Consider the following 15,528-nt stretch of genomic DNA (forward strand, 5'->3'; position numbering starts at 1 on the left):
AGGACAAAGGGTATGTGGGGGTGACACGGTGCAGGGTAAGGAAGGGCATTCAGGATGCTGGAAAAGGCATGGGCTGTCCCAGGGCAGGGTGTCTGAGATGCCGCTGGGGAAGGGGGCGGGGCTGTGCACCCCTGACAACACTCGACCTAAGGGAGTTACTAAAAACTAAATCCTGGGGCGCCTGGGTGACTTGGTCGGTGAAGCGTCCGACTTCGGCTCAGGTCATGATCTCATGGTCCGTGAGTTCAAGCCCTGCGTCGGGCTCTGTGCTGACCCCTCAGAGCCTGCAGCCTGTTTCAGATTCTGTGTCTCCCTCTCTCTCTGCCCCTCCCCTGTTCATGCTCTGTCTCTCTCTGTCTCAAAAATAAATAAACGTTAAAAAAATTTTTTTTTAATTTAAAAAAAAATAATAAAAAACAAAAAATAAATCCTTAGGTCATTAAACCATGTAGTAAGGCAGACTGTGCTCCCTTATTAATGTCATAGAGTTTTACTTTATTCTATACATGGAAAACAATTCTTTTGGTTTGGGTCAGCGATTGTAAAAGGGAATTTGGCTTGGTTAGGGATTAGAAAAAAGAGGGTTTGAACTCAACAAACAGTTGAGCTCTGTCTCTCTGCCCGGCACTGGGAAAGAGCCCCCAGACCCAGCCACACATCCTTACAGTCAACTCATACACGTGGAATGCTACAGATCCATCTAGAATATTCAGAATGTGACCAAAGAGAGAGGTACATACATTGGGCAACCTTCAGCTGAGCGTTTGTAGCTAGCTGAGCTGAGGACTTCAATGGTAAACCTCTCCAAGTCCAGACCACCTACCTTACTCCTCCCTGTAAGCTAGACCACTCAACACTATAAAGGTGTGGTTAAGAATTCAGGTGCTTAGGGGCACCTGGCTGGCTCAGTCGGTAGAGCTTGAAATTCTTTTGAGCATGCTACTCTTGATGTCGAGGTTGTGAGTTCAAGCCCCACATTGGGTGTAGACCTTACTTAAAATGAAATGAAATAAAGCGGAAAGGAATTCAGGTTCTGGAGTCAGATTAAGGCAGATTCCAGTCCCTGCTTTGTCTCCTTAATAGCTATAAAACTTTGAGCAAGCTACTTAACTACACCATGCCTCAGTTTCCTAACCTGAAAAATGGGATTTATTCCTTACCTATCACATATAATGGTTGGCAGATTAAGACAAGCCCTATCGAGTGCTTTGCCTAATACATAACACTCAGTAAACATAACTACCTTTGTTACTGCACCTTCCCAGGAAAGTAGGGGTTCAAAGTAGCTGCGGAATCACCTGGCAGGATGCCACCGTGAAGATCAGGGATTTATTCTCAGATCTGTTTTATGCCCTTCAGGAAATTTCAGTTTCTCCCTCCTAGGAAAGAATCAGTAATAGTAGTTTCCTGTGTGGCCACAATTAAGAGGATAATTCACTTTAAATGCATACATGAGGGGCTCCTGGGTGACTCAGTCGGTTGGGCGTCTGACTTCGGCTCAGGTCATGATCTCGCGGTTCGTGGGTTCGAGCCCCTGTCGGACTCTGTGCTGGCAGGTCCGAGCCTGGAGCCTGCTTCGCATGCTGTGTCTGCCTCTCTCTCTCTGCCCCTCCCCTTCTCGTGCTCTGTCTCTCTCACTCTCAAAAATGAATAAACTTAAAAAAAAGTTTTTAATGCATACATGAGAATAGATACTGATGTAGAGCTAGGACCGAGAGAACATATGTAACCCACAAATGCTGAGTAAAATGTGTAAGACTATACCTCACAGGGAAAAAGAAATTTGATAACTAATAAAATGAGCCCTTTCCCACAGCAAGAACAGAGTTTACTGTCCAAGGGAAACCCTCTGACGCAAGATAAGGAATAATACAGGCAAAATGGCTAAAATTAACAGGCTGCATTCTGTCTTCTCAAAGCCATTTAGGGCTAAAAAGCACTACCTGAAATGTTTATCATATTGCCGTTCATAAGTACTATCTTCATATTCATGACTTGAATGCAACAGAGTAAGCTTTCGTAATTCACACAAACATAGCAAGATAGACGCAGAAAACCTGAGCTGGGTTCTCAGAACATGATTCTGCTTCACAAAGCCATCGTCTATGCCAAATAAATGAAATTTGAAGCATAGGAACCATTAACACCACAAACACAATTTCTTCCTTGCAAGGGAGGATGCCTCTTGTGGATCTGTTTTATAGAGTCTCAGGCTTTTCAATTTGGAAGGAACCTTACAAGCCCCTGTAGATCAACCTCCAGCCTACATGATCACTGTCCTAGGCACTGGTTTAAAAAAGGGGAAAGGGGGGTGCCTGGGTGGCTCAGTCAGTTGAGCGTCCGACTTAAGCTCAGGTTATGATCTCGCGTTCCATGAGTTCGAGCCCCACGTCAGGCTCTGTGCTGACAGCTCGGAGCCCGGAGCCTGTTTCAGATTCTGTGTCTCCCTCTCTCTCTGACCCTCCCCTGTTCATGCTCTGTCTCTCTCTGTCTCAAAAATAAATAAACATTAAAAAAAATTTTTTTAAGGGGAAAGGAAAGAAAGACAGAGGGAGGAAAAAGAGGAGAAAGGAGAGAGAGAATGTGAAAAACTAAACAGTAGACGGGTGAAATCAGAATCCTGCGACTCATCACTTAGCCAAACAACTCTGTGTCTCCTCCTAGGCTGATTTTAAACAAGTGATACTCATTGGATAGGAGGTTTGATCAGGTATAGATAACTGTAGTAAAGGCCCCGATAGACTCACCCTGTCATCAATAATAACTCCAGAATACTACACTGCAGCCGTTGTAGAAAAAAATCAGACCCACACCCATAGCGCTGATTTACACAACAGTCTTATTTTTACCGGCGACCCAGGTGAGGCCTTATACTATGTGATTGCCACGGGCCAGTGGATATCTTTTTGAAATTTTGCTGGAGGGCCCCAGATGTCATAACTTTTAAAGTCAGGATAAAGGATATTTCAACATATGGCACCCAGAGAGGGTATTATGTGAGTAAACTAGGGTGTTTCTTCCATTAGTAACTTCTATGCTGCTAGATAGATTTCCCCGATGAAGAATTCTCCATTACAGTTTCCCTCCTTCCCTCCCTTCCACAAATTATAGGACACGTGTCATACCCTAGAAGAGCTCACCGTCTAATGAGTGCAAGAAGGAATCTTCGTGGCGGTTTGAAATACAGCATTTCCAGTAACACAAATAGTTCAGGAGACTGGAGCTGTCGGTGGGGGCCAGCCACATTGTACCCCAGTGGCCGTAAAGCAAAGCAGAAGGCCAGATGCCACGAGAGTGGTATGAATGAATTGGGCAAGGGTCCTTGAAGGGGAAGAGATCTCTTCTGATAGGGGTGACAAGGGAAACAATACAGAAGGTGGCCTTTTCCTGGGTTCAAAGAGGCATGGGATTTGGGTAGGTAAAGAGGGCAGAAAGTAATAATCTAGTCTGGGGTAAAGGGTTTCAAAATGTAGAACCTGGGCCTGCAACCCCAACAACACCTGGGGACGTGTTAGCACACATTCTAGGGTCTACCCTTGACCTGGTGAATCGGAAACAAGTCCTAGCAGTTCGTGTTAAGAGCCGGCTGATTCTGAGGAGTTACTCCAGTTTGAAAACCAGTTATCTAAGTTTGAGATTTTCAAGCTGGGGTCTACGACATTGGGTGGGGAAAGAAATACATCTTTATTTTCATTAATCTCTAACTAAAAGTTAGCATCTTCTTCCATTGCAGATGTGAGCAGTGAACGACCATGGTAATTATCAGGACCAATGCTAGATGCTGTTACCGTTGACTCTTGAACAACACAGGTTTGAATGGTGTGGATCCCCTTATATGTGAGCTTTTTACAGGACCGTCTTATAAATGTATTCCCTCTTCCTTATGATTTTCTTAGTAACATTTTTTTTTCCTTTTAGCTTGCTTTGTTGTAAAGATTCAGTATATAATACCTCATACAAAATATGTCTTGATTGACTGTTTATGTTATTGGCAAGGTTTCTGGTTAACAGTAAGCTATAGCAATTAAGATTTGGGGGAGTCAAAAGTCATATGTGGATTTTTGACTGTGCAGGGGGTTGGGGTCCCTAACCCCCACATTGTTCCACGGTCACCTGTATTTAGAAATGCCTTAATAAATAAGAACACATATAATATCACAGATTACAAAGTGTTTTATAACTATACTTCAGTATAATAGGTTTCCTTTGCGACTCTGAATATATAATTTTATGCATTGAAAACATTCTGAGAAAGTGCCCATTAGCGTCACAGACTGCGAGAGAGATCCCATTGTACACAAATGTTAAGAACCCCTAACCTAGAAGGATTCTAGACAAAGTGAACTCTGAGCAAAGGCTAAAGGGTAAGAAAATACAGGACAACACAAGTACTTCATTTTGCCTGCAACTTGAGGAAACAATGGAAGAGAAAAAAGAAGAAAGGCTGAACTTGATTATCAGAACTTAACTTTTTTTCAGCAGATTCTGGGAAGCTACTTAGGATTTTTTAGAAGAGGAGGGGGGCAAGAATCAGAGCAGGAGAAACCCAATCAAACCAGAATTTCAAAATAATAGCCCAGAGTTCCTGGGTGGCTCAGTTGGTTGAGCATACGACTTCAACTCAGGTCATGATCTCACAGTTCATGGGTTTGAGCCCTGCATGGGGCTCTGCACTGACAGCTCAGAGCCTGGAGCCTGCTTTGAATTCTCCCTCTCCCTCTGCCCCTTCCCCACTCACACTCTGTCTCTGTCTCTCTCAAAAATGAATAAACTTAATAAAATAAAAGAATAGCCTAGTAAAAGAAGGATAGACTGGAATACAAAGAAACGGGAGGTGAGAGATGAAATTTCTAATCCAGGATTGACTAATAAAAGCCCAAAGTGACGAGGGTGAAAATGAAAACATAAAGAAGGAGTTGAATAAGACTGACATTGAGTACAGCAGAGAAAGCAATCAAAGGTGACTCTGAAGTTTTAAGTGAGGGTCACTGGAACAGGAATCATACCAAGAAAAGATCAAGGGGTGCCAGGTAGAGCAAGTTGGGACAAGGAAAGTGCTGAGTTGCCTGTAGGATGTCTAGGTGAAGACATGGGGTAATTACTTAGAGCATGGTCCTAACCTTCAAGACTTATTATAGCTCGTTTGGATTCCAGCAAGAGCTTTTCCCCAACTGAGATTTTTATGGACACATGGACACACAGGGGTTTCCATGAACCCTTGACATTATGGAAGCAAATTTTGTTTGTGGTCATGGGCATTTTTGTGGGAGAAAGCATGTACTGTCCCTACACACTCAGGGGGTATGTGACCCTCTTTCCCCTCCAGAAATGTGAAGAAGTACTCCTTATTCATCCTTCTAAACACTCCAAGCAAGGTAAATACTCTTGTCTGATGATTTGGGGAAGAGGCATGAGTCTCAGAACAAACAAAAGTCTCAGCAATGAAGCAGCAGCGAGATTACAGTCATTTGTGAATGGCTCTGAGTCAGGAGAAGCTCATCACACAGTCACCGGATGAGGAAAGAGTTTGGAATTTCTTGGTCAAAATTCAATGGAGATGACAGCAGAGACTCATCTCTTGAACCAAATCCTTCCTGCATACCTGTCTCTACAAGAGCAGTCATTAAGAACCCAACTTTTAAGACTAAAAATGGTCATTTTTACAAGAACTCCCACACTGCTCATCTTTCCACTGTCCAGAGAAGCAAACTGCACTGACTGTGCCAGGATGGGAAGGGAGCCAACTCAGGAGTCCTGTCTTGCTTCGGTACTGCCCTCTACTGGCTAGTTCCAGTTACTCTCCCTCCCGATCTTTGGTCGGCCAGATGGAAGATTCTGCAATTACGCTGCTTCTGATAGAGCCTCTCTAGAGACTTCAGACCCCAAAGAGGTCAAAAAAATTTTAACACAAATCTGTCAGCTCCAAAACAAAAATAAAACAAGATCAAAATGTCAGTAACATTGTTAGCATTTTCTAATAGAGGGCATTTTTTTTTTTAAGTTTAAACAAGGTTGTTTTATTTGTTTATTTGTTTTGTTTAGTTTCAGGAGTAGAATTTAGTAATACATCACTTACACAGAACACCCTGTCCTCATAACAACAAGTGCCCTCCTTAATATCTATCAACCATTTAGGCCATCCCCTGCCCATCTCCGCACCATCAACCCTCAGTTTGTTCTCTATAGTTAAGAATCTGTTTTATAGTTTGCCTCCCTCTCTCCCCACCCCCATGTTCATCTATTTTTTCTTTTCTTCTTCTTCTTCTTCTTCTTCTTCTTCTTCTTCTTCTTCTTCTTTCTTCTTTCTTCTTTCTTCTTTCTTCTTCTTCTCCTTTTTGAGAGAGAGAGAGAGAGCATCCCAAGCAAGCTCCACACTGTCGGCACAGAGCCTGACATGGGGCTTAAACTCACAACCCATGACATCATGACCTGAGCTGAAATCAAGAGTCAGAGCTTAACTGAGTGACCCAGGCGCCCCCCCTCTGTTTCATTTCTTAAATTCTACATATGAGTGAAATCATATGGTATTTGTCTCTGACTGACTGATTTCGCTTAGCATAATACACTCTGGTTCCATCCAGGTCATTGCAAATGGCACCAATAAAATGCATTTTTGACCCTCGCTAAATATTTGTTAACTCCAGATAATTAAGACAAAGAATACTTTCAATGTGATATATGTAAAGTGATAATAAATAATCAGAAGAGGCCAAGATATTAGGAAATTTAAAAGTTGTAGCCACAGATTGAATAGGGAAGTAAAAGCCTTGAAAATAGCTGCTTTTTCTTTTTTATTAAAACGAATTACCTTTGTTAGGTAGTATGTGGAAAGTGGTTTCCAAGTAAGCTTAATTAGCATATGTTTGCAACTATAGCTCCATAGAGCTGGGAAATAATAGAAGACCTATTACATTTTGCCTTTCTCTCTCTCCGTTATCACCTTCCAATGTAATCCATATATATGGATGATAAATGTGAGTCACCATCATCATCTGATGAGTCAACAAGCCCTGATTAGATGTACAATTCAAGAAGTCTTTATTGATAATGAAAGAACATGTCACTGTTCCTTTCTTATTATACCTTCAGGAACAAAAGGTAGAAGAAAGAAAATATTGCCGATACTAACGTGTAACTTAGACGTCACCTGTCCTTTTTCCTTCCTTTGAAGTCCTTCCCCTTCCTGACCTCTCAAAAAAGTCTGTATAAGGAGTTACTAACAATTTCATAGGGAAGGGAGAGGTTTTCACTGAAGCCTCTCAACTAGTCCCCTGAAAGACCTCCCCTTAGGCATTTCTGGCCTGCTTTGCAGGGGTGCATCTAAGGATCTGTTTCATTCTACTGGGCAGGGCACAGCCTCCTGCCTTCTCTCTCTGTTACACCCAGTGAACCTCTCTTTCCCCTCTCCCATCCACCCCAGTTCTTCCTCCAGGGAAGCCAAAGGAAAACCCTGTAGGTAACCAGACCAGTTCTACTCCACAGACCTTCTCAAAGTCATCCTACCAAACATTTAGTAACTTCCCCCAAGAAGAATTTTTTTTAATTTTTTTTTAGCATTTATTTATTATTGAGAGACAGAGAGACACAGAGCATGAGCAGGGGAGGGGTAGGGAGAGGGGGAGACATAGAATCTGAAGTAGGCTCCAGGCTCTAAGCTCACAGAGCCCAATGCGGGGCTCGAACTCACAAACTGAGATTATGACCTGAGCCGAAGTCTGTCGCTTAACCAACTGAGCCACCCAGGCACCCCTCCCCCAAGAAGAATTTTATCGGCATCTAAGTGGTTGACAATTGTCCCATATTGTTACGATTCTTACTTGTGGGTAGTTGAAGTTTGACAAATGTACACAACTTGTTGAAGCTAGGTATCTCTTTAGCTGCTGCACATCCCATTTCATTGGAGTTAATTCCTTGCCAGAGACAAGAAACTTCTCTTCTTTTCCTCAATATCATCGTCCTTCTGAAAAGTAAGCAAGACTGCAGAGGCTCAGCTTTGATAAAATGAAACAGTATTGCTCCTGGAGATTGGCGCTGGTGTTAAAACTAAAAATAACATGAAAAAATACATAGAGAATAACCTTCTCCAGCTGTGCAAGGTCACCTGTACTTGCTAAGCGGGATGATTACAGACGCACATCTCAGAAAGTGGCCTTGTTGTTGACAGCAGAGTTTTAAAACTTATGCAAATAAGTCACTGTGTCTGCATTAATGATTTCCTGTGGAACTGTATGATTCCGCATCAGTCTAGCCATCTACAATTTGGTCGAAAAGTTTAACTAGCACGTCCAGACCTTGTCAATGGGAGCATAAAATGAAGTCACACGTATTTATTATTAACTCCTGGGGTGTCTGGGAGGCTCAGTCGGTTAAGCATCCAGCTCTTGATTTGGACTTAGGTCATGATCTCACGATTTGTGGGTTCAAGCCCCGCAACAGGCTCTGTGCTGACAGTGTGGAGCCTGCTTAGAATTCTCTCTCCTTCTCTCTCTGCCCCTACCCCACTTGTGCTCTCTCTCTCTCAAAATAAATAAATAAACTTAAAAAAAAAAAAAAAAGAAAAGGAAAGGAAGGAAGGAAGAAATCCCTGCTTAACTGCAGGGATTCCAGAGTCTTGACAAATTCCTCTCCCCACAATTTCTGGGAGTCGGGACCTCACCCCACTTGTCTGCTGCCTCAGCCACAGGTCTGTCTCCTCATCAGTCCATGCACAGGATGTGCACAGGCTGTCCATCACTCTGCTATAAACTACCTCCTACACTTTCTGGAAGAAATCTTTGCCCCCAGCTACTGTCTGTTGCCCCCTCCTATTCTGCTTCTAAGCAGAAGCGGAGACCCTTCTTTTAATTCTCTGATAAACCTGCTCAACCCAACTGCAACCTTCAGGAAAGACTTCTCTGAAGAGTTCAAGAAAATGGAAGGGACATCGTAACACCAACACCGACTTCAAGCTATACTTGGATATGGCTACCAGCAGCCCAGATACACATGCCACTCTCTTGTAATAGTGATCTTCGGACGAGGATTATACTACCTGGGGTGAAGTAGTGACTATTTCTCAAGATATGCACGCTCAGGGATCACTTTTAGGAAATCATTTTTAGGTCCTCAGCTTTTGTATAAATTCTTTCCCAGAATGAGGCTCTGAAGAAGCCTTTACTAGGTTAAGGTACTTCTTTCTTCCTTCTTCATAACTGCTATTCTCCCACATAAAAACAAACTCATTCCTCACCCAGAAGTTTATATTCAGAGTCAGTTTTCCATGTGGTTTTCATGCTTCCGCAGGTCTTGAGAGCGAGGCGCTAACTGTCCTTGATTCTGGGTTGTCTTTCAGGGAGGTTTGTGTCCTCAAGAACATCCTTGGAACAGAGTGTCTCCCTTTATTGAGACCAAAGAGCAGACATGATGACCGTTGCAGGCTGAATTATGTCCCCTCCCCACCAAAAGATGTGAACGTTCTAATCCCCAGTACCTTGGGTTGTGACTTTATTTGGAAATATGATCGTTGCAAATGTAATTAGTTAAGGTCATCCTGGAGTAGGGTGGGCCCCTAGTCCAATATGACTGGTGTCCTCATAAGAAGACAGCCATGTGAAGACAGAGACAGAGGGAGTCGCATGTGGTGACAAAGCGGAGATGGGAGTTATGCAGTTGTAAACCAAGGAACACCAAAATGGCCAGCAAACCGCTAGGAAAGCAAGAAAAGATTTCCCTGCAGGCTTCAGAATGAAGACGGCCCTACCGACACTTCGGTTTCACACATTTAGACTTCAGGACTGAGATATGATACATTTCTGTCATTTATGCCACCCAATTGGTGGTACTTTGAGATGGCAACCCTAGCAAACGAATATACTGACTATGCAGAATAATAATGTTTCCCTCAGGTAAATGGAAGGCATGCTTACTGACCGTTACATAAGATTTGGTCTCCTAAGATCAGAATTCTTCTCCTGAAATGCAGCCTATTGCATGAGCAGACATCCATCTGGGCCCATCCCCATTGACCCTGAGGAAACTGGGGCCCAGGGAACCAGTGCAAAAATGGTCATATTCTGGCTATTGCTACTGCTGTGAGTCATGGTCTCTTGTCTTCTGCCAGCACCCATGAAACTGTGGCAGGCTAACTTATAAAATCTCAAACCCTGCACAGTTCTCAACATGGGATATTACGGCAGAGTGTAAAAATCGCTGCCCACCAAACAAAGGAACATTTAGACGATCGGTTTCCTTAACCAGGTCATCACAAACACACACTCATTTAATTGAAAGAGATAGTTTAACTAAAATGTTCAAATAAAGTCTCTAGTACATATGTCATTTGGTCATCAAACTCCAAGAGCCCTGTGGTAACAGAAAGAACATTTACATATGTAATCTGCTGAGACAGTGTTTAACAGGGTGATCAATAATACTTTTAAGAAAATAAAATTCATATTAGGATAAAATTCTATGGGAGAAGTAGAATGGAGTTGAAGGAGCAAAAAGAGTGATATAATATTACAAAGCTTGTTAAGATATTTTCAAATAGGGAAAATGGTAGCTATCAAGCCTCTGTTGTAGCAAGATTTCACTGGATACATTTAAAAGAACAATTAACATTTTCATTTGAAATGTCAACAGCTACAATACATAATAAAATGAATCTTTTGAGACTATTTACATGTAATGATTATTTCAGATTTAAAAAAAAAATTCATTGAGGTGTCCTGGCTTTTCCAAAATTGATAGAAAAGTACACAAGTAAAACAAGTTTGAAGACTATTCACTGCCTCCCTGCTTAAGCGCTCTCAACTCCTGGCCTGCAGGGGGCGTTGCAGCCAGCTCACCTCACCACTGGCACAAGCCCAGCAGGCCCCGTGTTTGTCAAGGCTGGCTGCTGTATCTCCATCCTTAGCATAGTTGATGTTTAATGGTTGTTAAATGAATGAAAGTTGAATACTAGAAAGGAGCCATTCATGTCCTCTGATTCTTCTTTAGGGATTCCTCTAACACTGGCCTAGCCTGGAGTGGCTGAGGCCAGGATGGCTCTGGGTCAAGAGGTGTCCGCACTGCCATATCCTGTCACACCAAAAATGAAAAAAATGCCAAACAGCCTGCTAGATACATATGGCACTCCTTGGCTGTAGTTGGCTAAATGTCTCGTGTGCTCATGAAATGGCTGGGCTTAACCACGGTCACCCATTAGTATCAATACTGAATATTTCCCCTCCTTCCTCAGTGCCTAAAAAAGACTAACTAGTTGTAAAAACAATCGAAATGAGGGGCACCTGGGTGGCTCAGTCGGTTAAGCATCCAACTCGATTTTGGTTCAGGTCATGACCTCACGGTTTGTGAGATTGAGCCCCATGTTGGGCTCTGAGCTGACAGTGTGGAACCTTCTTGGGATTTTCTCTCTGCCCCCCCTCTCTCTCTGCCCCTCTCTCTGCCTTTCTGTGCTCTCTCTCGCTCTCTCTCTCTCAAAATAAATGGATACACTTAAAAAAAATTGAGGGGTGCCTGTGTGGCTCAGTCAGTTGAGCTTCCGACTCTTGGTTCTGGTTCAGGTCATGATCTCACAGTTTGTGGGTTTGAGCCCTGCATCGGGATCAATGCTGTCAGTGTGGAGCCTGCTTGGGATTCTCTCTCTCTCCCTCTCTCTCTGGCCCTCCCCCACTTGTATGTTCTCTCTCTCTCAAATAAACTTTAAAAATGAAAAAAAAATAAATTTAATAAATTTTTAAAAACCTGAAGTTAATACTTTCAAATGCTTTCAAAACTGGGTCAGAGACCACAGGGGTATGCCCTGGCTTCCTGAGGCATGGGAAAAAGTGACTAAGTGGAATTAGTGAGAAAGATATTAGAAACTAAGGGAGAAACTAAGGGAGGAAGGGAAAAAGCAGAGGCAAATCATCAACGGTAATTAAGAGATAAGAAAATTAACCATGAGGAAGAAATAAAGGAAGATCATAACATTTACATAAGTGTCTTGTGATAAGGGGAAAGATGGCTGCCTTGTTTCAAATTAGGCAAAAGGCAGAAATCCTCATAAATTCTTAGACATTTCTTTTAAAACTCCCCAGTGTCTGTAGAAGATCCTAAACAACAAACTCATTATTTTTTTTAAGATTTTATTTTTTTAAGTAATCTCTACACCCAACGTGGGGCCCGAACTCACAACCCCAAGATCAAGAGTCTCATGTTCCACCGACTCAGCCAGCCAGGTGCCCCTAACTCATTATTTGAACAAGTGGCAAGAGGGGCACCTGGCTGGCTGAGTCGGTGGAACATGAGACTCTTGATCTTGGGGTTGTGAGTTCGGGCCCCACGTTGGGTGTAGAGATTACTTACAAATAAAATCTTGCCTTGCCTTTCAGAGGTACACAGCAGCAAGATGGCAGAGCAAATTTCCGAGAAGAGGAAGTTCATCGCTGATGGCGTCTTCGAAGCTGAACTGAACGAGTTTCTCACTCAGGAGCTGGCTAAAGGCGGCTCCTCCAGGATTGAGGTCCAAGTTACATCAACCAGGACAGAAGTCAGTATCTTGGCTATCAGGGCACGGAATGATCTGGGTGAGACAGGCTGGCAGATCCAAGAGGTGATCCCTGTAGTTCAGCAGAGGTTTGGTTTCCCCGAGGGCAGCATAGAGCTTTATGCTGAAAAGGTGGCCACAGGAGGTCTGTGTGCTATTGCCCAGGCAGTCTCTACGTTATAAACTCCTAGGAGGCCTCACCGTGTGGAGGGCCCGCGATAGTGTCTTGTGGTTCATCATGGAGAGTGGGGCCAAAGGCTGTGAGCTTGTGGTGTCTGGGAAACTCCAAGGACAGAGGGCTAAATCCATGAAGTTTGTGGATGGCCTGATGACTCACAGTGAGGACCCTGTTAACTAGTACATGGACACTGCTGTGTGCCATATGCTGCTCAGACAGGGCGTGCTGGGTGTCAAAGTGAAGAGCATGCTTCCGTCAGACCCAAGTGGTAAGTCTGACCAAGTGGTAAGAATCCCCTGCCAGATCATGTGAGCATTGTGGAACCCAAATATGAAATACTCCCCAGCAACCCCATCTCGGGACAGAAGGGTGGGAAGTCAGAGCTCCCTGCCATGCCGCAGCCAGTACCCACAATGTTAACAGGGTCTCCATGGCAGCTGCATCTGGAGTTTTGTTTTTGCTCTGTAAAGACCTTTAATAAAATCTTTGAAAAAGAAAACCATGATAAAATAAAATCTTAAAAAAATTAAGATAAAAACTGGCAAAAGAATCAAGCCCTTCTATAGGAACTGTTCTTTAATATAACCAAATAGACGTAAAGTTTATTCTCATAGAAGTATTCCACCTAACAAATGAAAAAGGAATGACATAATTAGAATATCACTGTTTTGTAACCTGTAGTGATATAATTGATCCAGGTAATGCCACATATTAGCTACCTCCAAATAAAATACACAATAGTCACTACAAAAAAAGAAAGAAAGAAGAAAGAGAGAAAGAGAAAGGAAAAAAAGAAAAAGAAAAATCTGATCAAACCTCTTGATCTAACTTCCAACATAAAGAAAAAAAGATAGAAAAGCATGATCACTGATAGCTTAAAGATACCATCAGCAAAGTCCTGACTGTAAAAACTTCATAGGTATGAAATAAACTAAACACTTCAGTCAAGAGGTGGAGATTGTCAGATTGCAGAGCAGAGTTGGCTATTGCTCTTTGTAATCAGTATTCTCTCTTTATTTCTTGCTGTAGACACTTTAAAAATAAAGATACAAATAGTGAGAGGATAGGAAAAGACATACCATATGAACAGTCAGCAGAAACAAACTGGAAGGGTCATAAAAATATCAGGCAAAATGTACTTCAAAGCAAGGAGTAGTGATGGAGATAAAGTAGGAAACTTCACAATGATAAATGGTCAATATGTGAGAAAGAAGAATTGTAAATGTATATGGGCCTAATAAGGGCTTCAATATACAAAAGGCAAAATGCTGCAGAAATAAAGGAAGACCTCTACAATCACAGTTAGATTTTAACACACCTCTCTTGGTAATTAAAAGAGCACCTAGATCCCCTCCTCCCCCGAAAATATCAGTAAGAATATAGAACTGAATGATGCTATCAACCAAGCATAAGAATTTGGAAACAAAGAACCACCCTATCCCTTAAATAAGGAGAGAGGGGAGGGTGAGTTGGTTAGGCATTTATCTGCCTCCTCTTCTAAGCGAGTTCTTTAAGTACTGTTCAGACATAATGACTAAGCACACTTATGCCACAGATCTGAAGAGAAAGACGAGAACAGGAGAGGTACTGAGTTTAAGGAAAGAATGGTCCGTCTTTTATTTATACAGCTTTCAAACCCAAGTAAGCTCCAAAGCCTTTTTTACATGCATGATGTCATTCCATTCTTATATATCCTTTGAAAAAGGCAGCCCATATGTTCTTATCCCCATTTTACAGATAAGGAAGTAAGCCCAGAGGCTGACAAGCAAAAAAAAGAAAGAAAAAACAAAAGCCAAGGTTGCTGCTCGATCAAAAGGTGGATGCATTTTACAGATCATATGAGTGACTCTACGGGAGTGCGGTGAGTTACCAACCGTTTTCTTTCTTGTAAGTAAATTTTCTACAATGTGTTCAAATATACAAAGCAATATCGGGGGTATTGAATCCTTAGTTAAGAAGCCGTGCAGTAGTCCCCCCTTACCTGCAAGAAGTACGCTGAAGACACCCAACAGACACCTGAAACTGTATACAGTACCAAGCTCTGTATATACTATGGTTTTCTCTTTACATACATACTTATGATACTTATGATAAAGTTTAATTTGTAAGTTGGCGCAGTAAGAAATTAACACCAGTAATAAAATAGAGCAGTTATAACATTGTACTGTAATGCAAGTTATATGAATGTGGGCTCTCTCTCTAAAAATCTGATTGCGCTGTCCTCACCCTTCTGTGATGATGGGAGATGATACGATACCAACGCCATGAGATAAAGTGAGGTGAATGACACAGGCTTTGTGAGGTAGCAGTAGGCTGCTACTGACTTCCTGATGATTCGTCAGGAGGAGGAATTGGCTTTCAGCTTCCAGACCTCGGGTGACCATGGATAAATGAGACCGAGGTAAGCAAAGCTGTTTATAAGGGGCAATGGCTATATTTTCACACACTCCCTAAAACCCTGAAATGATATAGTCAGATACCAGGTTGGACCCAAGAGGACAAAGCTGTGAATGTTCACCCTGTGTCCAAACAACATCGAAAAATGAACACTCCTTGATGGGCTTGTTGGCAAACTCAGTAAGTGTTGACCACACTCCTGGTTATGCATAAAAACTGATCAAGTTGTGGTTTAGAAACAATTTCTTTTCATTTTTTTTTAATGTTTATTTATTTTTGAGCGGGGAGGAGGGGGTGCAGAGAGAGAGAGGGAGACACAGAATCTGAAGCAGGCTCCGGGCTCTGAGCTGTCAGCACAGAGCTTGACATGGGGCTGGATCTCACGAACTGTGAGATCACCACCTGAGCCAAAGTCAGACTCTCAACCAACTGAGCCACCCAGGCA

General features: G+C 42.5%; 1 pseudogene; it reads left to right on the plus strand.

The window, feature by feature from the left end:
* The first annotated feature begins 12,370 nt into the window (after positions 1-12,370).
* LOC102950984 lies at positions 12,371-14,435 on the plus strand (annotated as a pseudogene).
* The last annotated feature ends 1,093 nt before the right edge of the window (positions 14,436-15,528 follow it).

This window comes from Panthera tigris, chromosome B4 (genome assembly GCF_018350195.1).
Source record: "Panthera tigris isolate Pti1 chromosome B4, P.tigris_Pti1_mat1.1, whole genome shotgun sequence".
Classification (NCBI taxonomy): Eukaryota; Metazoa; Chordata; class Mammalia; order Carnivora; family Felidae; genus Panthera; species Panthera tigris.